Genomic DNA, 25,331 nt, shown 5'->3' with positions numbered 1-25,331 from the left:
GGTGGTGGAGGGATGCAAGCAGACGTTTAGGAGGGGCAGTGACCATTGACACAGCAGTACAAACGAGATAAACATGCAACAGTTGTAGTCAGATGGAATAAAAATTGGCAAGCTGCATCACTATGTGCCATTGATGCAATATGTCGAGATGTTTCAAATAATTTTTGGTCTGCACCAGGAGCATGCATTTTTTTTTTTTTTTTTTTAGCTGCAATTCTTTGGTTGTGCGTTTATTATTTTGATTAAAAGTTGCAGCAATACTTCACTCATTGGCAAAGCAACTGACGTTAGATTTAAAAAGCACAATTAATTTTACTACCTCTCAAATATCAGAAATTATAAGACTGCCTTGTCAAAATCAAGCTGTTTCTCATTAGTCTTTAAAGGCGATAAACTCTACTCCACTAGACAAAATACTGAAACATTTATATTAAAGAAGCATTTACATTAAAGATACATTTACTGGAATAAAGAAAATATGGTCAGCACATATAAATATATAAGTAATGGATGTGGGATCATGAAGGGCCGCAATATATAAAAATCTACACAAGTGAAGTTCTGCTGAAAAATCCTATGGTCTAACTGACTGGCCAAGAGATGCTCCCACATCCACAAATACTGTACAGTGCATATACAGATGTCCTCCTTTAGCCACAGGTATGGCCTAAACTAAGAGTATTCCCACCATACAACTGGTAATGGAAAATTCTGCACCCTGACTAAACTTTACAGAAACACTTATCAACTGACAGAATTGGAAAAAAAAAAAAATGAAGACACTGGAGAAAGAGGGGGGTTGCATTGGTGGGAAAAAAAAAAGAAAAAAAGGGGGGGGGATACGCCGTTAAAAAAAAATAATAATAATAATATGAAGATAGGGGGGATAGGGGTTGCACTGTGAGAAAATTAATAAATAGAGGGGTTGCACTGGGGAAAAAAAAAAAAAAAAAAAATGGAGTGGGGCGGAAGAGGGGTTGCATTGTTTGATGGTCCTTAATTATGAGGTATGACAGTCTCCTTGGTTACTTCGTTTATTTTCCTATTGCTTACAAAGGCTTCAACATGCCTGCATAGCCTTGGTCACCTAATGGCAACTCTCCATACTACTTGATCTCTGGCAGTCTCCCTGTCCAGTCCCTTATCCCTGAGGTCTCACTCTGACTTCATCCCAGGTCTTTTTTTAGTCTGCCTCTCACAACTCGACCCTAAACAATCACAGCTCTCACCCTCCATCCTCTCCACAAGTCCAAACCATCTCAACCTACCCCTCCTCATCACTACATCAATACATTCAAGTCCCATTCTTCTTCTCAACTCTTCAACTGCAGTCCTAACACCCCTCCCAAGGCCTGTCATTCAAGGATGCACTAAAAACAAATCTAATTGTTGTCATTACTGTATGGTTAAACCTATGAACATCTTCATCCTTCACTGCCCAGGTCTCACCACCATACAGCATTACACTCCTAACACGTGCCACATACAAAGATCCCTTAGCACTGAGGGAGAGCCCTCTCAATGTCAGGAGGCAACAGCTCTCTGAACTTCCTCCAGCCACTCCTTACCCTAGCCACACAGCTAACACCAGCTCCACCTCCAGCACATAGCATGTCCTCAAAATAAAAATTTAAAAAATCCGCCACACACTCAACAGCAAGACTAATCCTTTCATGCCTGAAATCTCCATATGCTCCCCCCCCACACACATACACAGCCTCTCACCAAACAGTGAACAAGTTGCAATTCCTTCCCACACCCTAGTGGTAATCCACACATGGCCACACTCCCTCAGCTTTGACAGTATCACCACCAGCCCTAGATACCATCATCCTTGGTTACTAGTCGTATCAACCCTCCAATCACACTACACACTGCCATCAACCGAGACAAAAGGGAACAGGGATCTGTCAGATTTGATAACATGCTATAACAAATTTAACAGACAATGGAGAAAGTTGCCTTCATGAGGTGGCAGTCTCCTTGGTTATGGCTACTAGTCATATCAATTTGCTATAGCAATACACTTTACAGGTACAGGGGGCTTCCTTTCATGTCTCCTTGATTACTAGTCCTGCAGGCAGTAGGTGACTGATCATCCACTCACTTGATATACTGTACAGTGCAATCTCTCAAATTCGAAGTTCTTGTGTCCTTTTGACACTTTTGACAAATTTGAACTTTTAATAAAGCATTTCTGTGGCTGTCTTCTCATGGTTTAGACATGCTTTTGACACAAGCTTTGTTGTCTGGGCTAACTAGCTGGCTTCAGGCATCCTATTTTCCATTGTTAACACTACCATTTATCTCATCTCTTAATTCAAGGATCAGTACTATAATAGCTACAAACCATGAAGTGTTTCTTTCACATTTCCTTTCCTCATCTTGTGTATGTTCCCTTGTTCTAAAACACTTTGCAGTTGTATTCATATTTAACATCAATCAGTAAGTTGTAAGGGACAGTAATTATGCATTCATTTATTTACGTAAAAACTACAGTACTGAACATGAATATTTACATCTTTCAGCAACCACCATGCACTCCTTGATGTAGCACTGCCCACTATCTCCATTACTTTTGTTTTTGTCCTCCTCTCTCCCTATTTCTCACATCTTTCCTGTCAATTTTTATTACTCCTTCCTTTTCAGGTGGCTTTACATTGAGTAACATGCCTAATGGCTTTCTGTAAGCAAGAAAACCATTTACAATGCTGGGTGGTAACCATATAACCAACCCATACGTGATGCTACACTTCACATATTATGCACTGATTACACAGTTTATTTTATGACATTTTATGATACGTACAATTACTGCCAGTCTGCAGTACCATAATCTTGCAGAAATACTGCAATCTCAGTGATGAAATACTTAAGTACACTGTGTGTGTGTGAAAAAAAATTGGAAGATGGTGGTGGTTTATATCTACTCAAAAATAGATTGCACAGTGGTTTAACTGTGATGCAAATGATCTATTAGAATTACACTAAGACTGCTGCCTACCAACAATCATGCTTCAGTCAAAAGTGAATAAAATCAGTTGACGTCTGACATGTGGTGTTGCGTGATAAAGGAATATTTACCACAATTCCACTCAAAAACTTAAAAACCTTATCACACTGCTTTGTAATGTCATACACTGTCAGGTTTAACACCACCGCTATCTTTGACAACACCTGCAATGAGTTATTTACTCTAGTTTCAGTTGGTACAGCACTGAGAACTGTCAAATTTGTCATACATGGTAGTTTCCAGCACCAGTCATTTCACAACACACACTAAGTACTTGTGGCTGCATTCTATACTGCATCATTTTTGGTCCCAGCACTGCACTAATTGGTAAAGCCAGGACACCTGTTTGAAGCCACAATTATGGTCAAATTTGGATACAGTAAAACTGACTCAAATAATAAAGAGCTTACCCAAGAGGAGGAAAGGAAATTATTATTATTATGGGTGACCACACGCTTTATGGTGAGGTCATCAGTACCAGATGGGTGTAGCTGGGTATTTTTTTTTTTTTTTTTTTACTAGTCTCTGGTTATTTCTGAGTTAGTTTTGGTAAATAAAAATGACAATTTTCATAAATTAAGGCAATTGAACTTTAGAGGTTTCCAAACTTTTGAGGTTGCACTGTAGTACTACCTATTCTTCCTTCATCTTTATCATTCATGTGGTTTTACACCAGGTGACAGGCCTAATGGTTTCCTGCAACCCAGGAAACCATTTACAATGTTGGGTGGTAACCATATCACCAAATAATGGGGTGATGTGGGGCCTGCTATGGTGCCCATGTTAACTGGATTATGCAAATGCAGCATCCATCCAGGAACCGAACCTCCACACTATTCAACGCACCTTGCCATTGCAGGGCACTGTTAGCCACAAGGGAACACTGGTTCATTAAATGAGGTGGCAAGGCTGTTGCTTGCCTGTGGTTGATAGGTCTGCTTGGCCAGGCAGACTGGGGTTGATCAACAACGTACTTCAATTCACAATGCCGTCAAACAAAACATGCCCCAATTCCCTCCCTTATCCTCCAAGGATGGTGGAGTACACGAGTCTCCTTGGTTACTAATCTAATACCTCCCTATCATCCCATAAAGGAATGTGGTGGACTACAGGATAAGGGCCAATTCAGCCAGCAGACCAACATGTTCCTGTTCTCCTGGCCACAAAATACATAACTTCAGCACTACCATATAAACCAGCCAGGGAACACATTGACAATTACTTCGATTTAAAGTACATGAAAACAGCACTTCTTCATGACTAGCATAAACGAGGACTTTCTGTACACGCAACTACAGTTCTTTCACTTAAACTTGGCCAAGACATATCCTTTGACAGCTGACTTCACTTAGTTCACTGGCTCTACAACCTTTCCACCACACTGCATGACTAACATCACTAATTTTGATCTAATACAGTATAGCTAAACACGATTCAAAGATGGTAATTTTAGGTCGTTGAAACCTTTCCACAGCACTTCTTCGTGACTAGCAAGGTATTTTTAGGCCAAGTTAAAGCAAAATGATTGAGATGCAGTTTTAACACATTACCAATCTTCAAACATACAGCATATTCCTCTACCCACCTGGCTTCATCTTGCCATCTTGATATCTTCTTCATAGATCATGTTAGACGCCATCTGTTTCCTGCAAATACAACAAAACATTAGCTGTGTTTCTATCTACAGCCACACCCACTGACCTACTCTACACCTACACCCACTGACCTAATGTACACACAGACCCACCGACCTAATCTACAACACCCACCGACCTAATCTACAAAACCCACTGACCTACTCTACACCTACACCCACTGACCTAATCTAACACACACACACACACACACACACACACACACACACACACACACACACACACACACACCTAACCTTCAAACACCAGCCAACTGGATTGCCTAAACACAAGATCACAAGTTTAAATTCTGTACCTAAACAACAAGAGCCTATCTGCACAGACTGCAGTCAATATTTAAGTTTCTTTCAAACTCAGAATGTGAAACTTGTATTAAAATGCCTCCTTATGGCCAAAACTGACAACTGTTTAATAATCAGCTGATGCAACAGCTGACCTATCAAGTCAACTCAAAATTTCAAGCTGAGCAACTTTGTATTTCATAAGCCACTACAATGCCTCCTTAAAGTCAAACTGAAATGCACCCAACAGTCAGCATAGGCAATGGCTGACATGATAAATCAACAAAAGTTCAGGCTGAGCAGCTTTGTATTTCATAAAATCACTCAAAGCTCTCCAAGAGCAGATATGTACATTCCTTGGAGAGAAAAACAAAAGTAACACTTGTAGACCTGTTAGCTTTGCCACAGGTGAACTGACCTATTAATATTCCACAGCACATCTGGCTGGACCACCTTAACCCACTACATCACCAGGCATCTACAGTAAACACAGCAGCACAACCACCTGACACATTCAAAGCCTCAGACACCACCACCTTAACCCACTACACCACCAAGCACCTACAGTAAACACAGCAGCACAACCACCTGACACATTCAAAGCATCAGACACCACCACCGTAACTCACTGAACGACTTTGACGATGGCCAGATATAGAAAGACGGCAGAAACTGTAACCACTGCTAATACACCTAAAGATAATTCACCATACTCCCTGAGTGCTTTATCCATCTATATCTACTTATCTATATCTACTGAAGTAATTCTGGAGACTATTTCAAAGTCTGCATTACATGAGGAAGCTACTACAGTTAAAAAAAATCTTTCCAAACAAGAAATGAACAAAGTCAAGAACCATTCAGTGCAAGATGCCTGGCCACTGCATTTAAGAGTGTCACAGTAGGAAGCACCAATGAACCTGCACCAGGGAACCTGCACCAACAAACCAGCACCAACGAACCTGCACCAAGTCACACTGGCTACATGGCACCAAGACTAGCATGGGAGCAGCTTTGGCCATGAAGATGCTTGGTGATGAAACAGTTTGGTGTTAATGCACAAGGAGGAAGGCAGGATAGGGAGGAGGGATAGGGAGGAAGGGGAGGATAGGGAGGAGGGATAGGGAGGAGGGATAGGGAGGAAGGGGAGGATAGGGAGGAAGGAAGGATGGGGCAGTGTTAATGGCAGGGCCTTAATCTATCCATGGCATAATACCAAATGTCTAGCCTGATAGTAGGGGGGAAATGTAGGGCCAATAGAATTATGGAAATACCAAGAAAAGGTGGAACAGTAGAGAGAGGACAGGAAGGAGAGAGAAAGGAGATACAGTCACTGGTAAAAGGAAAAGTCACAGGCAGAAGGAGAAAGTCACAGGCGGGAGGAGAAAGACACAGGCAGGAGGAGAAAGACACAGGCAGAAGGAGAAAGTCACAGGCGGGAGGAGAAAGACACAGGCAGGAGGAGAAAGACAAAGGCAGAAGGAGAAAGACGCAGGCAGAAGGAGAAAGACGCAGGCAGAAGGAGAAAGACGCAGGCATGAGAAGAAAGACGCAGGCATGAGAAGAAAGACGCAGGCAGAAGAAGAAAGACGCAGGCAGAAGAAGAAAGACGCAGGCAGGAGGAGAAAGACGCAGGCAGGAAAAGAAAGACGCAGGCAGGAAAAGAAAGACGCAGGCAGAAGGAGAAAGACGCAGGCAGGAAAAGAAAGACGCAGGCAGAAGGAGAAAGACGCAGGCAGAAGGAGAAAGACGCAGGCATTTTGTAAAAAAAAAAAAAAAAAAAAAAATCAGATTAATTCAAACTTACACAGTACTGTACTTCCAATTCCCTGACTACCCCAACATCTCTTCCTTAGTGATATATTTTTGGTTTTATTCTTGCTACTACAGTATTTGGCAATTTTTACAACTCAGGGGCTGGTACTCTTGAAGCACCTCCCCTAACACCTCTTCCTTATTGATTTATTGTTTTATTCTTGCCACCACCAGGCATTTTAAAACTCAGGGAGGACTTACAGCTCTGATGGGGTTAATAAGGCTACATCTTCAGTTCAAAAAATACAGGATTAATACACCCTGGAAATATTGCTATCATATCATTTATACAGACTCTGGAAATACTGCTATCGTATTGTTTATACAGACTCTAGAAATATTGCTATCATATCATTTATATAGACTCCGGAAATACAGCTATCGTATCGTTTATATAGACTCTGGAAATACAGCTATCGTATCGTTTATATAGACTCTGGAAATACAGGTATCGTATCATTTATATAGACTCTGGAAATATTGCTATCATATCATTTATACAGACTCTGGAAATATTGCTATCATATCATTTATAATACAGACTATGAAAATATTGCTATCGTATTGTTTATATGGACTAAAATATTGTTATCATGTTGTTTATATACAGCAGACTCTGGAAATAGTGCTATCGTATCGTTTATATTCACTCTATAAATATTGCTCTCGTATCATTTATATAGACTGGAAATACAGCTATCGTGTCGTTTATATAGACTCTGGAAATATTGCTATTGTATAGTTTATAGAGACTCTGGAAATACAGCTATCGTATCGTTTATATAGACTGGAAATACAGCTATCGTATCATTTATATAGACTGGAAATACAGCTATCGTATCATTTATATAGACTGGAAATACAGCTATCGTATCGTTTATATCGAATCTGGAAATACAGCTATTGTATCGTTTATATAGACTCCGGAAATATTGCTCTCGTATCGTTTATATAGACTCTGGAAATATTGCGCTCGTATCGTTTATATAGACTCTGGAAATACTGCTATCATATCGTTTATAAAGGCTCCAACATGCTTGAATGCGTCGGTTTTCATAACTTAATAGCAGCTCTCCACACTGGTCAATCTCTGGCAGCCTCCCTATTCAGTTCTAGGCCTGAGGTCACACCCTATGGCCTCTTCCCAGGTCTTTTTCAGTCTGCCTCTCCCCCCTACCCTCAACCTTGCCACTTATCACCTTCCACACCCAACTGTTACTCTCCATTAAAAATAAAATCAAGGCATTTGAGGGAACAACAAGTACCAATGGAACTTAGAAATCTGCATATAAGACAAGGCTTTACTATCACACCACTGATTTCCCTAGATAAATAGCTAAGGAAGAGGTGTTAGGGAGCTTCCTTTTGAATGCAGGGGTCTCCAACTGACTCAAGTTTAACCCCTAAAATAAATCATTACAGAAGAGATGTCAGGGAGCTTCCTGTTGTGTGTTAATTCACTCCTGCCACAGCCAATGGTTTTATCCAGCTCTGGGGATATTTTATTTACTGATGGGGTAATAATGGCTATATGGCTTCTGTTGCAAGTCTCCAAAGACTTGAAACTATATGAAAAAGTTAAGAAAAACCTATGGCACAAGGGGTGGCAGTGATCATTTCCTGGAATATGGTTGTTAGCACTGCCAATTTAACTGCAGCACACTTACTGCAAATAATTCCACTTAGCAAAATTGAGTTGTTCTGCATGATTCTTGCAACTTTAGCTTCCTCAGCTATTTAAGCACAAGTTGCACTGCTTTTTGACTAACACCTACTGAGGCAAGTTCTGCAACCAACTGGCAATTAGCCAAAGCACCACCACAGCAAGATTTACAGAAAACTATACATTATGTTTAAAACACTCCATTGACCCATCAATGGTTATTTCAACTGACTGGCACCTAAGTGATTAAGTATAACATTTTTAAATGTACTCATCTTGTAGTATTCAGCCAAGTTGCTCCCCTTCCTCACTGGTGGTGGTGGATGTCTACCACCCGACACCACCACAGCAGGGGTGGCCTTCTCTGTCATCAAGCTGCCCTCGTCGTACTGCCCTAAAGTATAAACATGCTTTACAACTCCACCCTTGAACTACAATGCCAGTGCTACCTCAACCATCAACACTAGTTAAATCTTAGGCTGAAAGACATACTGAAGGCTGTATCAAACCAGCCATTTCAAGGAGTCTATCAGTTAATATTCTTGCCATACACATATCTACCTATCTCTCAGGAGGAGGATGGTGGACTGCAGAAGGGGAATTTTAGCATGAAGTCTCCTAGATTCATATCCAGATAAGCATGAACCCAAAACTGAGTTAAGGGCTCTAGTAAATAAGTTTCTCAGTGAAATATGTTAACACCCAAATATAACTAGTAACCAATGCATTTATTCCTATACAGTATAATGCTACTTCCCTATTCAAGTTAAGCAAATGCAAACAGCGAACTAGCTAAGAACAATCTTCATTTTCCTTCATCCTGATCTTTTTCACCTTATGCTGGAGTAAGGAAGGGTGCAGAAAGGAAGGACAGGAAAAGAAATAATAGAGGAAGCACCATAAAATGAATAACTCAAAGTCAAATGGCCACCCCTTAAGGGATTGTGGCGTCTGGCAATAGATAGATAGATTGACTTACATTTATACCTCAACATCTTTACCCGCCTAATGGAGTGGGCAAAAAGGAACTTACTTCCTTCATTCATTCATTTATAAAAACTCCAAGATGCTTCCATACATCACCCTTGATCACCTAATGGCAGTTCTCCATGCTGCTTGATCTCTAGCAGATTCTCTGTCCAGCCTTTTATCCCTGAGGACACTGACTTCATCCCAGGTCTTTCAGTCTGCCTCTCAACTTTACCCTCCATGCTCACACCTCTCACCCTCCGCACCCAAATGTTATCCCCCATCCTCTCCACATGCCCAAACCATCTCACTCTACCCCTCCTAATCACACCACCACTACACTCCAATCTCATCCTTCCTCCCAAACCATCTCAGTCTACCCCCTTCACATCACAACACCAATACACTCCAGCCCCTCCTGCCTCCCAAAACCATCTCAATTTACCCCTTAACTCTACCCTCAACACACACACCTCTCCCCCACTGAATCCAGTTGTCATCCTCCATTCTCTCCACATGCCCAATGCAATGGACAGTAAATTTCTATGACTGCACCTATGTAGATATACCGTGTACTTTACCAATGCCTTCACCCACACTGGATAAAACTTAGGTCATAACGTATCAACTGTTCTCTAATCTTTCTTGCATAGTCTACTGTATGGTCTGTTAACTGCTCTAACACACGTATCTAAATGACTTGTTAATTATGCTAAAGAAGGGCTATGGCAGAGGTCGGCAACCTGCGGCTCAGAAGCCGCACGAGGCTCTTAGGACACTTTTGCGGCTCCAGGAGCTTCATAAATAACCATTTATTCTTTCAGAACAAAGGCATCATATTATACAAGCAAGGCAACATCAGATTTTTCATTCAACTTTAATAAGATCTATACTATAAGCAGATCAAACATCACCACCATAATGTTTTGTTTAGATTTAGAATACTGCAGATTTCAGTTTATGAGAATTTTCTGTATTGCGGCTCCAAGAGTACTACATTTTTATGAAACTTTGAAAAGATCTACAATATACGATAAATAGATCAAACAGTATTACCGTAATGTTTTGTTTAGAATACTGCAGATTTCAGTTTGAGAATTTTTTGTATTGTGGCTCCAAGAGTACTACATTTTTTGAAACTTTAAACTAAATGGCTCTTGTAGCTTTAAGGGTTGCTGACCTCTGGGCTATGAGAAAGGTGTACAGGCAAGATAATGTCAATCTGGCATTAAGCTGTATCTCTCCACAAAAGGACAAAAAGCTATACCAATTTAAGAGTAAAATCTGTGTTTCCATCTCACTTAGATTTCTTAACCAAGGAAAAAATAATCTTGCCACTTAGCTATACTGTAGTCTGTCCTTCACCTGGTGGAACTGGCCCATTCTCACCAATTTAGTACTTAATTAATTACAGTTTCATTAATTTTATAGTTATGGAGGTATGAATGAGTCTCCTTGGTTACTACATGTTTTCACTGGACATAACTACCACTCCCACATCAATACAGTGTGCTTGCTGGAAATTCAGTTATATATCTATCTAATCTATCTATTCCCAGACATCTTAATCCTGTAAGGTGAGGCCACAAATTTCCTCCACACTGTCCTGTCCTCTGCCATTTCACTACCATCCCTCCAACTCACACACCCCCTCTCATCTCCATCCCTTCAACTCACACCCCCCCTCTCATCTCCATCCCTCCAACTCACACACCCCCTCTCATCTCCATCCCTCCAACTCACACACCCCCTCTCATCTCCATCCCTCCAACTCACACCCCCCCTCTCATCTCCATCCCTCCAACTCACACCCTCCCTCCACCATATCTACCCACACATCCCTCGTACACACATTCTCACTCCCATATCTACTTGTATCTACTCTCCATCCCTCCAACTTACACCCCCCCCCCATCTCTCCACTCCATCCCTCCATCTCATTCTTGGCTATAATGTAAGAATGAGTGTCCTTGCTCAATTCAACCCTCCATAGTTACCTGCCTACACTAACAGACAAACAGGAGTGACAGGAGAGGCAGACAAGAGAAAGACAGAAAAGAGACAGAAGAGACAGACAGACAAGAGGGACAGACATGAGAGAGAGAAAAAGACAAGAGGGACAGACAAGAGACAAGAAAAACAGACAGGAGAGACAGGAGACAGTACTATACCCATCACTACAGATTTTAACCTCTCCAAGCAGTCATGGCCCCTCTGCTACTCTGAGTTCTCCAGGCAGTCTCCCTTCACTCCTCTTGAACCGCCATCACACTGCCATCTCTCTGGAACCCTGCTTTCTTGTACTGTACTTCACTTACACCCACACAAACCCAAGGCCGCCACAGGAACACCACTGCAATGATTGTAGGAACATAATACAAATTATTCACATTTAGAGTAAACATTTATACAGTAAACAGCACTACTTCTTCTACCTTCTACTTGGCCAATATTTTGCCTTATGCAGTCAATCTCACACAGTTCTGTGGCAGAACAAGGTAATGCTATAGAGTACCCTTTCCACAGCACTTCTTCATGACTAGCAACATTCTACTCATCTACAGTTACAATTCAAAATTCATGATGCTATGATATTTTAAACCAAAAAAGAAGGGCATAGCATCATATTCTAATAAAATTTTGTTACACCCAAGTATTCAAAGTGGAAAGTTGTTTTTATACCTATAGCCACTTCTGAATCAGTCACTCCTGCAAAAAAATACAAAGATGTGTATGCACCTGACGAGCTGTAGTTATGAGTTAGGAATGAGTCTCCTTGGTTACTATTCCAATTTACAACTACTAAAATCTGACTGGTCACTCCCACAAAAAACACGAAGATGTGGTTGCATCTGACGAGCTGTGGTTTAGAGTCAAGAATAAGTCTCCTTGGTTACTATTCCAATTTACAACTAAAATTTGATGCTAGTCATGAACAAGTGCTATGAGTCTCCTTCGTTACTAGCTTGCTTTTACTTTACCTTGGCCTAAAATTGCCATCTCCCCATTCTGAATGCTTAATTGTAATCAGATAAACACTAGAACATGATGCTAGTCACAAAGAAGTGCTATGGGATGACTGTACAGCCATACCATTGCTTTTTTCCTGCCAATGCGCTATGTGAAATTATTTACAAAGGAATGAACACCTGGGCAAAGCTATTGTGACAGTCTCCTTGGTTATTAGTCAAAACTGCCCTCCTAATCTGACTACACCTGCCCATCAATTACCTGAAAAGGGGCTAGGGATCTTTACAAAGCCTTGGTCATGAGTAAAGAATAAGTCTCCTTGGTTAATAGCCAGAATTACCCCCCCCCCAATCTGACTGCTTTGCCATAAACTGAAAATTATGAAGAGCCTCCTTGGTCATGAGTAAGGAATGAGTCTCCTTGGTTACTAGTCAAAATTACCACCAATCTGACTACTACTTGCCATCAGCTTATTGAAAAGGGGTGAGGGATCTTTACATAGTTCCTGTATGGAATACTAGCCTTAGTTAGGGAATGAGTCTCCCTGGTTAGTCAAAATTACCATTCCTATCTGCCTACACTTGGCCAAAAAGTAACTGAAATTAGGCTAAGGATCACTATGTAGGGCTTTGGTTGTGAGTCTCCTTGGTTACTAGTCATAATTACCCTTCCAATCTGACTACACTTGTCCATAAAGTAACTGAAATCAGGCTAGGGATCATTACATAGGGCTTTGGTCATGAGTCTCCTTGGTTACTAGTCAAAATTATCTTTCCAATCTAGCTACACCTGGCCAACCACTGACTGAAAAGGACTTAGAGATCTCTGAATAGCTGCTGCATGGAATTGGAGCCTTGGTTAAGGAATGAGTCTCCTTGGTTACTACTCAAAATATGCATCAAAAGCATCAATCTGACTACACCTGGCATTAACTAAAACGGAGTTAGGGATCTTTGAAAAGTTGTCGCATGAAATTTGAGTCTTAGGGAATGAGTCTCCTTGGTTACTAGTCAAAATTACCTTTCCAATCTGACTACACTTGGCCAAGAAGTAACTGAATAAAGGGTCAGAGATCTATAAAGAGCCTTGGTCATGAGTCTCCTTGGTTACTTGTCAAAATTACTTTTCCAATCTCTACATTTGGCCATAAATTAACTGAAAAAAGGCTTAAGGATCTTTACATAATCCTATTCTTGCATGGAATTTTAGCCTTTGTTAAGGAATGAGTCTCCTTGGTTACTAGCCCAAATTACCATCTCAATCTGACTACACAGCCATAAAGTAACTGAAAGGGAGTTAGGAATCTTTACATAATCTTTGCATGGAATTTTATGAACCTTAGGTATGGAATGATTTAATCTGACTACACCTGGCCAAAAAAGTAACTGAAAAGGGGTTAAGGATCTTTACGAACAGCCTTGGTCATGAAGCTCCTTGGTTACTAGTCAAAATTACCTTTCCAATCTCTACACTTGGCCATAAAGTAACTGAAAAGGGGTTAGGGATCTTTACGAACAGCCTTGGTCATGTCTCCTTGGTTACTAGTCAAAATCACCCTTCCAATCTGACTACACCTGGTCATTAACAGAAAAGGGGTTAGAGATTTTACAGACAGCCCTGGTCATGAGTATGGAATGTCTCCTTGGTTACTACTCAAAATTACCCTCCCAATCAGGCTACACTTGGCCATAAACTGTGAAGGCTGGGAATCTCACTAAAAACTCAAATTATTTTTAGAAATTAGCTGGGAAAGATATACCTAACCCCTCCACAAAAGCCAGGTGGAAGTAGTATGCTTAAAATAATAATAATAAGAGAAGACTGAGGGGGGTACAAGGAACAGTGTGGTGGACTGAAGAGGTGAGACAGGCTGTGGCACAAAAGAAGAAAGCATACAATGAATGGATGATAAATAGGGGCGTGGAAGAAGTTGAGAGGCGGAAGAGAGAGTTATATGTAGAAAGAGAGAGAGAGGTGAAGAGATTAGTAAGAGAGAGTAAGAAGTGTGTGGATGAGGAATTTGGAAGGAATTTGAGTGTAAAGTGGAGGGACTAAGAAAATGTTCTGGAAAGAGGTGAAGAGAGGAAGACAGGGTGGAAGTGAAGTTAGCAGGGGAGTGAAAGATGAAAATGGTAGATTACTAGTGGAGAAGGGAGAAAAAGTGAGCAGATAGAGAGAACACTTTAAGGAACTGTTGAACATAGAGGATGGAAGTAATGAGAGTAAGTGGCTGGGGAATGGCTGGGAGAAGGAGGGTGAGAAGACAGGAAGAAATCAGTAGGATAGAAGTTGTGGAAGCAATGAAGAAAGTTAAATTGGGGAAAGCCCCAGGAATTGATGGAGTGTGTGGTGAAATGCTGAAGCATGGGGGAGAGATAGTGGCAGAACAGATGTGGAAGATGTGCAAATTGGCCTGGGAGGAAGGTAGTCTCTCGAAGGATTGGACGTCAGGTATAATTATTCTCTTGTACAAAGGAAAAGGGAAAAAAGAAGTGTGTGGTAATCATAGGGGCATTTGTCTTCTTAGTATAATAGGAAAAGTGTATGGTAGGATACTTACTGACAGAGTTACAGAAAGAACAGAGGAATTAGTTGGAGAAAAACAGGGAGGCTTTAGGAAGGGAAGAGGTTGTGTAGATCAGATATTCATTCTTAGATCTTTAGTGGAAAAGTTTCTAGAGAAGGGAAAGAAGTTGTATGCAGCTTTCATGGATTTGGAGAAAGCTTATGACAGGGTGGATAGACAAGGATTGTGGAAAGTATTAAGAATATATGGAGTAGATGGGAAGTTGTTGAATGCTGTGAAGAGTACCGGGTATGTATGATTGTGCTAAGGCTGCAGTGCGTGTGGATGGTGAACTAAGTGAATTTTTCTCTTTGAAGGTTGGGTTGAAACGGGGATGTGTCATGTCTCCATGGTTGTTCAATCTGTACATGGATGGGGTAATAAAAGAGATACAAGGTAGGGTAGTGGATGTTGGAGTGGCCCTGGTAAGAGAGGATAGTGTTTGGAAACTCCCTGTACTACTGTTTGCAGTTGATACTGTGTTGTTAAGTGAAGACGAAGGGGAGCTGCAAGGCTTGGTGGATGAGATTGGGAGTGTGTGTAAGAAACGGAATCTAAAGGTGAATGTAGGGAAGAGTAAAGCGATGGTCTTTGAGAGAGGTGAAGTCAGTGAATGTACAGCGAGGTTGGATGGTGAGGAATTGGAAAATCTGAGTACGTTTAAGTACTTGGGCGTGATGAGTAAGGATGGAGGTTTGGAGGGTGAAGTGCTGGAAAGGGTACAGCAGGGAAGAAAGGTTGCTGGTTCTTTGAAAGCAGTGATAAGAAACAGGGAAGTGAGCATGCAAGTGAAAAAGTTACTACATGACAGTATTGTGATACCAACTCTAACGTATGGAAGTGAAGCTTGGACGTTGTTGGAAGGACACAAGTCAAGAGTGAGAGCAGTGGAAATGAGTTATTTAAGAGGAGCCTTTGGAGTCACATGGAGAGAGAGGCTGACAAATGAGGATATAAAGGAACGTTGTGGTGTGGATGTGGATGTGACAGGTAGCGTTATGAGGAACACACCGAGGTGGTTTGGCCATGTGGAGAGGATGGAGGGTGAGAGACTGACGAAGAGAGTGTACTGTATGCGAGTGAGGTGGAGGGGGGAAGAGGGAGGGGGAGGCCGAGGATGAGATGGAGGGATGGGGTGGAGAGGTATATGAGAGAGGGGGGTGCGAGTTGGGATCAGGGCAGTGAAATGGCAGGGGACAGGGCGACGTGGAGGTGATTTGTTTGTGGCCACCCCAAACGGGATTGAGGCATCTGGCGATAGATAGATAAAACAGAAGGTTCTGGCATATTCACCTAGTAAGTATCCAATTAAATGTCCCCCAAAGAAGGTTGTGGTTGTGGTAGTTGTAGTAGGGGTAGTTGTGGTTGTGGTAGTTGTGGTAGGGGTAGTTGTGGTTGTGGTAGCAGTCTCTCTACAGCTACATGGCCAATTACTGAACATCCAGGTCTTTTTTCTTCTTCTTCACTATCAGGCTGCCTTCTCCCCAACTCACACCCCTGAAAAAGAATATTCCTTATAAGCCATCACAAGAAAATCTCAATAAAAAGTAAAAATATCCATACACAAACAAAACCACGATTCCACACACACAGACACCCCAAACTCCACACAGTCACCCCCAAATCCACACACACAGACCCAAAATCTCCACATACACCCCCAATCTACACACACCCCCAAACCCTACACACACACTCAAACCCTACACACACACTCAAACCCTACACACACACTCAAACCCTACACACACACTCAAACCCTACACACACACTCAAACCCTACACACACACTCAAACCCTACACACACACTCAAACCCTACACACACACTCAAACCCTACACACACACTCAAACCCTACACACACACCCAAATCCACACACATACACAATCCAAACTCCACACAAACACCTCAAACTACACACACACATACACACCCAAAATCTACACACACACACACACACACAAAACACACACAACCCAAGCTCCACATACATACACCCCACCCCAGAGTTCACACCCAGCTCTGTTATGTTACTTTCTTACCCTTTCAATCATCTGAGTAGGCTTTAGAAACACTCAGGCCTGTTTACAATACAAATTAAAATCAATATCACCACAGAAGCAATTAATGGAGAGAGAAAGGTAATTACTGGAGAGAAAAAAATACTTATTGGAAAGAGAAAGGAAAAATATATTACCAAAATTGCAGACCCTTCCCCTGTAATTGCTGGAGCCTGACTGACCAAAAGCCGGCACATTCCACCTACCCCCGCATTCCTTCCCTCCCCCCCTCCCCCCCACTAGTTTCCTCCTCTCCTCCACCACCTCCTCCTTCCCTTCACAGCCCCTCTTCCCTCCACCTCTCTCTCTCTCTCTCTCTCTCCTTCCTTCCTTCCTTCTCCTTCTTGTCTTCCTTTTTCCTTCCACCTCTTCCTCCTCCCTGAAAAGCACTCTTCCTCCAATTCTCCTCCCTCCTGACATCCTCCCTTCCCTCCACCCCCACTAGTTCTCCCCCCCCCCTTTCCTCCAACTCTCTCTCTCTCCTTTGTCTTCCTTCTTCCTTCCACCTATTCCTCCTCCCTGAAAAGCACTCTTCCTCCTGTCCCTCTCCCTCCTTACATCCTCCCTTCCCTCCACCCCCACTAGTTCCCCCCCCCATCTTTCCTCCACCTCTCTCTCTCCTTCCTTTTTCTTTTTTTCTTTCCTTCCTCTCTCCTCCTTCTCTCTTCATCTCTTGTCATCAATCTTCCTTCCCTCTTCTTCCTCCTTGAAAAACACTTTTCCTCCATCCCCCTTTACCTCCTCTCTCCCCTCCATCCCTCCTTACCTCCTCTCTCCCCTCCATCCCTCCTTACCTCCTCTCTCCCCTCCATCCCCCCCCCTTTCCTCCCCCTCCTCTCTCATTAGGCATAAACACACACACACACACACACACACACACACACACACACACACACAAAGTAAAAAATAAAATACAATCCATTACGGATAAGGGAATCACCTATACACAAGAGAAGGATATTTGTGAAGCACTAAAGAATTTCCAATCTGTTTTTAAAGAAAATTTTTTTTAGAGGGACTATGTGGAACATGCATGCCCACACACACTACCAGATATACAAATATCAGAAAAAGTAATACAGGAAGAGTTAAGTAAATTAGACAAAGGAAAAGCAAATGGTCCTGATGAAATTTCATGTTGGGTGATACATGAATGTGCAAAGGAGTTAAGTAAACCATTATCTTTAATTTTCAAGAAATCCTTGAGACAAGGTAAACTACCTGATATCTGGAAGAAAGCAAACATTGTTCCCTTTTTCAAGAAAGAGAATAGACAAAATCCACTCAACCACTAACCAGTATCACTAACCAGTGTTGTAAGCAAGGGATTAGAAAAGCTTACAAGAAAAGCTTGGGTAAATCATCTAGAAGAACACAATATCATAACATAAAGACAGTTTGGTTTCAGAAAAGGAAAATCAAGTGTTACTAATCTGTTGAGCTACTATGACAGAGTAACAGACACATTACAGGAAAGAGAAGGATGAGTGGACAATATCTATTTAGATTTCATGAAAGCATTTGACACAGTACCACACCAAAGACTTTTATAGACACTGTACCATCAAGGAGGAATTCGAGGCAAACTGTATTTTTGGATGCAAGATTTTCTCATAAAAAGAGAAATGAGAACAGTACTAAGGGGAAATTACTCATCATGGAAGAGAAGTGACTAGTGGAGTTCCACAGGGCTCAGTGCTGGCACCAATCATGTTTTTAGTGTATATAAATGATACAGAGAGTAACACTGGAAATGAAAGCTATCTAAATATGTTTGCAAATGATGCAAAAATACAAAGGAGAATTACTAACACAGACTCTTGTAAAGAGCTATAAGAAGAATTAAATAAACTTCATAAATGGAGTAATACATGGCAAATGGAATTCAATGTGGACAAGTGTCATGTAATCAAGTTTGGTAAAAGTGGAAAAAGACCTGATTGGGATTATAAGTTAGGAAATAAAACCCTACACACATCAGAAAGAGAGAAGGACCTAGGTGTGATTATCAATAACAGACTATCTCAGGCTGACCACATCAGTGAGAAGGTAAGGAACATGTATACACTGCTTGCAAATATGAGAATAGCATTCACATACATAAATCAAGACATGCTAAGAAAGATAATAACATCATTCATCAGACCAACCCCGGAATATGCATCAGTAGTCTGGAGTCCTCATCTCAAAAAGCACATAGACAAGATCGAAAAAGTTCAAAGGGCTGCTACAAGATGGGTACCAAGCTGAAGGGATCTAAGCTACAAAGAAAGACTAAAAAAACTGAATCTACCAACACTACATGAGAGAAGGAAAAGAGGTGACATGATTATGCTATATAAATGCATATCAGGGAAGGAGAAAATAGACATAAATTATTACTTAACCTATGGGGATGCATCAGCAAGAGGACACTGCAAAAAAACTGCATAGTGAGGTGATAAAGACGTAAGGAAATTTAGTTTCCCAAATATAGCAATTGATCAGCAGAATGCACTACCAAATGAAATACTGTGCCAAAACAATTCACAAATTTAAGGATATGTACGATAAATATGGTTTAAAACAAGGGACAGTATGAGCTTGACTCATTCCTGTAAAGATACAATTAGGTAGGAACAATTAGGTAAGAACACACACACACACACACATATACACATTATCTATAGGATGATGATGATGATGAGAGTTACACCAATGATAATGATTGATTTCACACAGGATAACCACCACCATAATTACTACCACAAACCACCACTACCATCATCACAACCACCATCTATCATCACCACCTCACCACCACCACCTACCATCATCACAACCACCATCTATCATCACCACCACCACCATCACCCCCTACCATCATCACCACCACCACCCACTACCATCACCACCACCACCACCACCACCCCCTACCATCATCACCACCACCACCACCACCCCTATCATCACCACCACCACCACCCCTATCATCACCACCACCACCACCACCACCACCACCACCACCACCACCACATTTCCCTACCCAATATTTCCTTTTTTTAAAACAATTCTACATACAATAAAACCTCACTAGAACAGAGTATCTGGAGCCCAAGCCATTCCGAAAAAAGCGATATGTGGACTTCCCCCTGCTAAGATATTTTCATACATCAGGCAGGGGGAGGCCAAAGATGAGATGAAGGGATGGAGTGGAGAGGTATATGAGAGAGGGGGGAGTGAATTTGGAGCAGGGCAGGGAAATGGCAGGGGACAGGGTGACGTGGAGACGATTTGTTTGTGGCCATCCCGTATGGGATTATGGAGTATGGCAATAGATAGATAGATATATTATACAGGTTATATAATCTGCTTTGTGGAAAAATATCTATAGGCTGGTTTGCCTGCTTACGCAAGGCCCTCCATTCACAAAAATATACATATGGAAAAACAACTAACTCAAAAGACAAATGGCCACCCCTTATGGGATTATGGCGTCTGGTTATACTGTTGTTAGATATGCTATAGATAGATTTAGAGAGAGAGAGAGAGGTTTTCCTGCTGATGAGGTAGTGGATATGAAAAACTACCCATATGCAACTCCTCCTCTCTATGCAAGGTGCTCAATATGAAATAAGAAGAAACTATCTTCATAGACCTGCAGCAAAACTACTGCAGCCAATTTAAAAAGTTTCTTTGAAACTCGTAGAATATGAAACTGTTTTATTAAAAGGCCTTCTTATGGGCAAAACTGAAAACTGCTAAATAATCAGCTGATGCAACAGCTAACATGTCAATTCAACTCAAAATTTCAAGCCAAGGAACTCAGCATTTCATAATTCACTAAAATGACTCTTTATAATCCAAACAAAGTCACATAACAGCTAGTTGATGTGTCAGCCAACGGAACAGCTGACATGATAAAATCGATTCAAAATTTCAACCTGAACAACTTTGTATTTCATAAGAATTTTGCTCTGAGCTCTCCAAAAGCAGATATTCCAGAAGGAGAAAATGAAAAAGATCCCCAGATATACAGACCTGTCAGCTTCACCACAGGTAAAAATACCCATACATAAGAGCTGCCCACTTACAGACCTGTTGGCTTCACCCATACATAAGAGCTGCCCACTTATAAGATGTGCCCTGTTTAAAAATTATCCATATGTAGTACAGGCAAACCCCAGTTTAATGATGCAACTGTTTAAGTAAAAACCCATCACTAGGTGGCATATTGTAACTCAGGGTAGATTTAACATGTAAAGTACAGTATAGGGATGCATTTTGGTGCCTTGGGTTTCCACCCAACCAAGTCCTAAACCCACTCAAATGAGTCCAAAAACAAGTTTCTAGCTAACCTTAACCCTAAATAGCTTAAAAACAAGCTAACTAAGCCTAAAAACATGGGGTGTGAGTTGGGAGCAGGGCAGTGAAATGGCGGGGGACAGGGCGACGTGGAGGCGATTTGTTTGTGGCCACCCCGAATGGGATTGAGGCGTCTGGTAATAGATAGATAGGTAGATAGACCTCACCTAAACCCAAAAATAAAATCTGAAATTCATTAAATATGTCTGGAAAAAATCAAACTTAGTAAACTGTACCCCAAAATGACACTGTTCACTCCACCTGTGACTAAAACACATTACTCTACGTCTAAAAGCAGTTTATAAATCAATCTAAAAAAAAAAAAAAAAAAAAAAAAAAAAAAAAAAAAAGTCATACCGGGGTTTGGCCATCGTTCAGTGGGGTAGGATGGTATTTCTACCCCCATCGCTATGCGGGTGAATCGCATCTAGGCATATCGTATCTCGGGGTCTGCCTGTAGCCTTCCTGTTGACACGAGGCTATCTATCTATCTATCTATCGTCAGACGCCCTAATCCCATAAGGAGTGGCCACTTCATTTAAGCAGGATGACTCTTACATATGTTTTTTTTTTTTTTTTCCCACAGAGTGCCTTGTATCAGCACTCAATGAAACAAAAATACCCACGCGTACGAGTCTTCCTGCTTATACAATGTGGTCGATATGAAATATGTCTGTATGTAAGCTTTCCCTCTTATCGGCAGTGCTCAATACAAAGAAATACCTGTATGTAATGGTTTTCCTGTTGATATGAGGCACTGGATATGAAAAAATACCCATACATAAGAGTCTTCCGGCAATACAAGACCTCGATGTGAAATAATACCCATACGTAAGAGTTGTTCTGCTTATACGAGGTGCTTGATATGAAAAACTATCCATACGTAAAAGTCTTTCTATTTATATAAGGTCTTAATATGAAAAAATACCCATATGTAAAAGTCTTTCTGCTAATATGAGGTGCTCAATATGAAAAAATGCCCATACATAGGTGCTTTCCCACTTATACGAAGTGCTCAATACAAACAAATATCCACATGCAAAAGCTTTCCTGTGCATGCAAGATGTTCGATGTGAAAAAATACCGATTTCTAATTATTTTCCTGTTTACATGACATACCCAGTATGAAAAAAATCTATCTCTCTATTGCCAGACGCCTCAATCCCGTTTGGGGTGGCCACAAACAAATCGCCTCCAAGTCGCCCTGTTCCCCGCCATTTCACTCCCCTGCTCCCAACTCACACCCCCCTCTCTCATATACCTCTCCACCCCATCTCTCCATCTCATCCTCGGCCTCCCCCTCCCTCTTTCCCCCTCCACCTCACTCACATACACTCTCTTCGTCAGTCTTTCACCCTCCATCCTCTCCACATGGCCAAACCACCTCAGTGTGTTCCTCATAACGCTTCCTATCACATCCACATCAACACCACAACCCATACATAAGCTATTCCACTTACACAAAGTCCCCAGTACAAAGAAATACAGTATACGTATGTTCAGAGTTTTCCTGTGCAAATGTGGTGCTTGATATGAAAAAGTACCCATTAGTACTAGTCTTCCTGCTCATACAAGGCACTCAATAGGAAAAAAAAAAATACAGTACTCATACGCAGTTTTTATGCTGATATAAAGCGCTCAATTAAAAGAAATACCTGTACTCATATACAGAAGTTTTTATGCTGATATGAAGTGCTCGATTAAAAAAAAATACTCACAGATAGCTTTTATGTTGATATGATGCCCTCTATTAAAAATACTCATACACTAGAGCTTTTATGCTGCCATGAAGTGCTCGACTAAAAAAAAAATGCTCATATGAAGGAGTTTTTATGCCGATATGAAGCACTCGATTAAACAAAATACTCACATGAAGTTAATAAGCTGATATGATGTGCTCGATTTTAAAAAAATACTCATGAGGAGTTTTTATGCAGATATGATGCGCCTGATTAAAAAAAAAATACTCATACACTGGAAGTTTTTATGCAGATATGATGCCCTCAATTAAAAAAAATTCCTGAGTGGACAACCTAACCCCTACAGATAAAGGAGGTTTTCGTTCGTTTCGTTTCATTTTGTTTAATTTTTAAAGGCTCCAACGTGCTTGCATGTGTCAGCCTTGGTCACCTAATGGCGGCTCTCCACGCTGCACGATCCATTGCAGCCTCCCTGTTCAGTCCCTTAACCCTAAGGTCACACTTAATGACCTCGTCCCATGTCTTTCTCGGTCTATCCCTCATAACCCCACCCCCAATATTAACACTTCTCACCCTCCTCACCCAATTATCATCCCCCATCCTCTCCACATGTCCAAACCACCTCAATCTACCTCTCCTCATCACAACACCAATACACTCCAGTCCCATCCTACCTCTCAACTCTTCCATTGTAGACCCAGCCCCTCCAGGCCTTGGACGCAGGGACGCACTGCACATCCACCTAATCATTGTCATTTCTGTACGTCTGAGCCGCCGAATATCTTCCTCCTTCACTGCCCAGGTCTCACTACTATACAGCATTACACTCCTAACACATGCTGCATACAAAGACCCCTTAGCAAGTAGGGAGAGCCCTCTCAATGTCAGGAGAGGCAAGAGCTCCCTGAACTTCTTCCAACCACTTCTCACCCTAGCCACAGAGCTAGCTCCAGCTCCACCTCCAGCACACAACATGTCTCCCAAATAACAGAACTCTTCCACACACTCAAGAGATTCACCAGCAAGTTCAATCCTTTCACGTCTGACAGTCTCCACCTGCTCACAACAATTCAAATTATCATCTTTATATTTACCTGCCATAGCAGTCGACACTGGAGTACGCATCTTCCCTTCGGAGGAATAGACGAGCCTGGCTGTAGGACCTGCCCGCACAAGGAATCATCAGGGCCTGGACGAAGAGTCATCAGAGCCCAAACGAAGAATCATCGGAGCCCAAACGAAGAATCATCGGAGCCCAAACAATCATCGGAGCCGGAATGAAGAATCCACCTGGGCCTGCCACCAGCTCTAGACTCTCCCCATCCCCCCTGCCCCAGGAAGTGGATGGTGAGCTGCAGTGTCGGTTCAGAGGCACATCCCATACCATACACCATAGGACCATACCTTAAAATGAAAACCGCCTTATTTTCTATATATATATATATATATATATATATATATATATATATATATATATATATATATATATATATATATATATACACCATTAAAATTCTCAAATATCACCAAAAAACTAAGGTGCGTTTTTGTGAGGCCTGAGGCTCAAGCCTGGCTTCGCTCTTTGGCTTAAGCCAAAGTGGCCCCGCAAAAACAGTACTCGAGCCGTACTGACGAATGTAAACAAACACCCCGGTCAGCTGATGACGCAAAGCAGCATGGCAGATATTGGAGAATCATATATTTTCGATCTAAGCAGTAGTTCTTCCCTCCAGATGGGAACTTTTCCGTTGTTTGCAGAGACACAAGAGTCTGCGACTGTTGTGTCCACTCTTGTAGAGGAATACATGAGCCAGGTCACTGTGTTGTCGTCTTTAATGGCAACAGGCACTAGGTACATAAAGCAGCTGCGCTAACCACTGGAAATATGAATGGCATTATATAAGGAAAGCTTTTTATTTACAAACTTAGGGTGCTTGTTGAGAACCCTAGGAACAAGGTACTCTCAGTGACAGTGTATAGGAAAGTAGACAGAACTCATTGATATTATGTGGTGGTAGCAAGCTTAATAATAATGCTGGAGACAACACATTTGTGACCATCATGTTTGTAATGTGGTCAAATAGTTATGTTGTTGATGGTAGGAAACAACTGGAATCATGGACTGGTTAGGTTTTGTTATTCGTAAGATCTAACATATCAAAAGTTTGGCGAGTAAAAGTCTGATAATAGGTTATTGCTTCATTTTACGTACTTATTAAGCTTGGCAGCGCCAGTAAATTTACAGCCATTGTTTTACTATTAAGGAAAATCAAACTTCCATAATTGTCTGAAG

Source organism: Coenobita brevimanus, chromosome 22, assembly GCF_032717465.1.
Source record: "Coenobita brevimanus isolate Jiangsu-jjx chromosome 22, ASM3271746v2, whole genome shotgun sequence".
In the NCBI taxonomy this organism is placed as follows: Eukaryota; Metazoa; Arthropoda; class Malacostraca; order Decapoda; family Coenobitidae; genus Coenobita; species Coenobita brevimanus.
Note: the sequence above shows the minus strand (reverse complement) of the source record.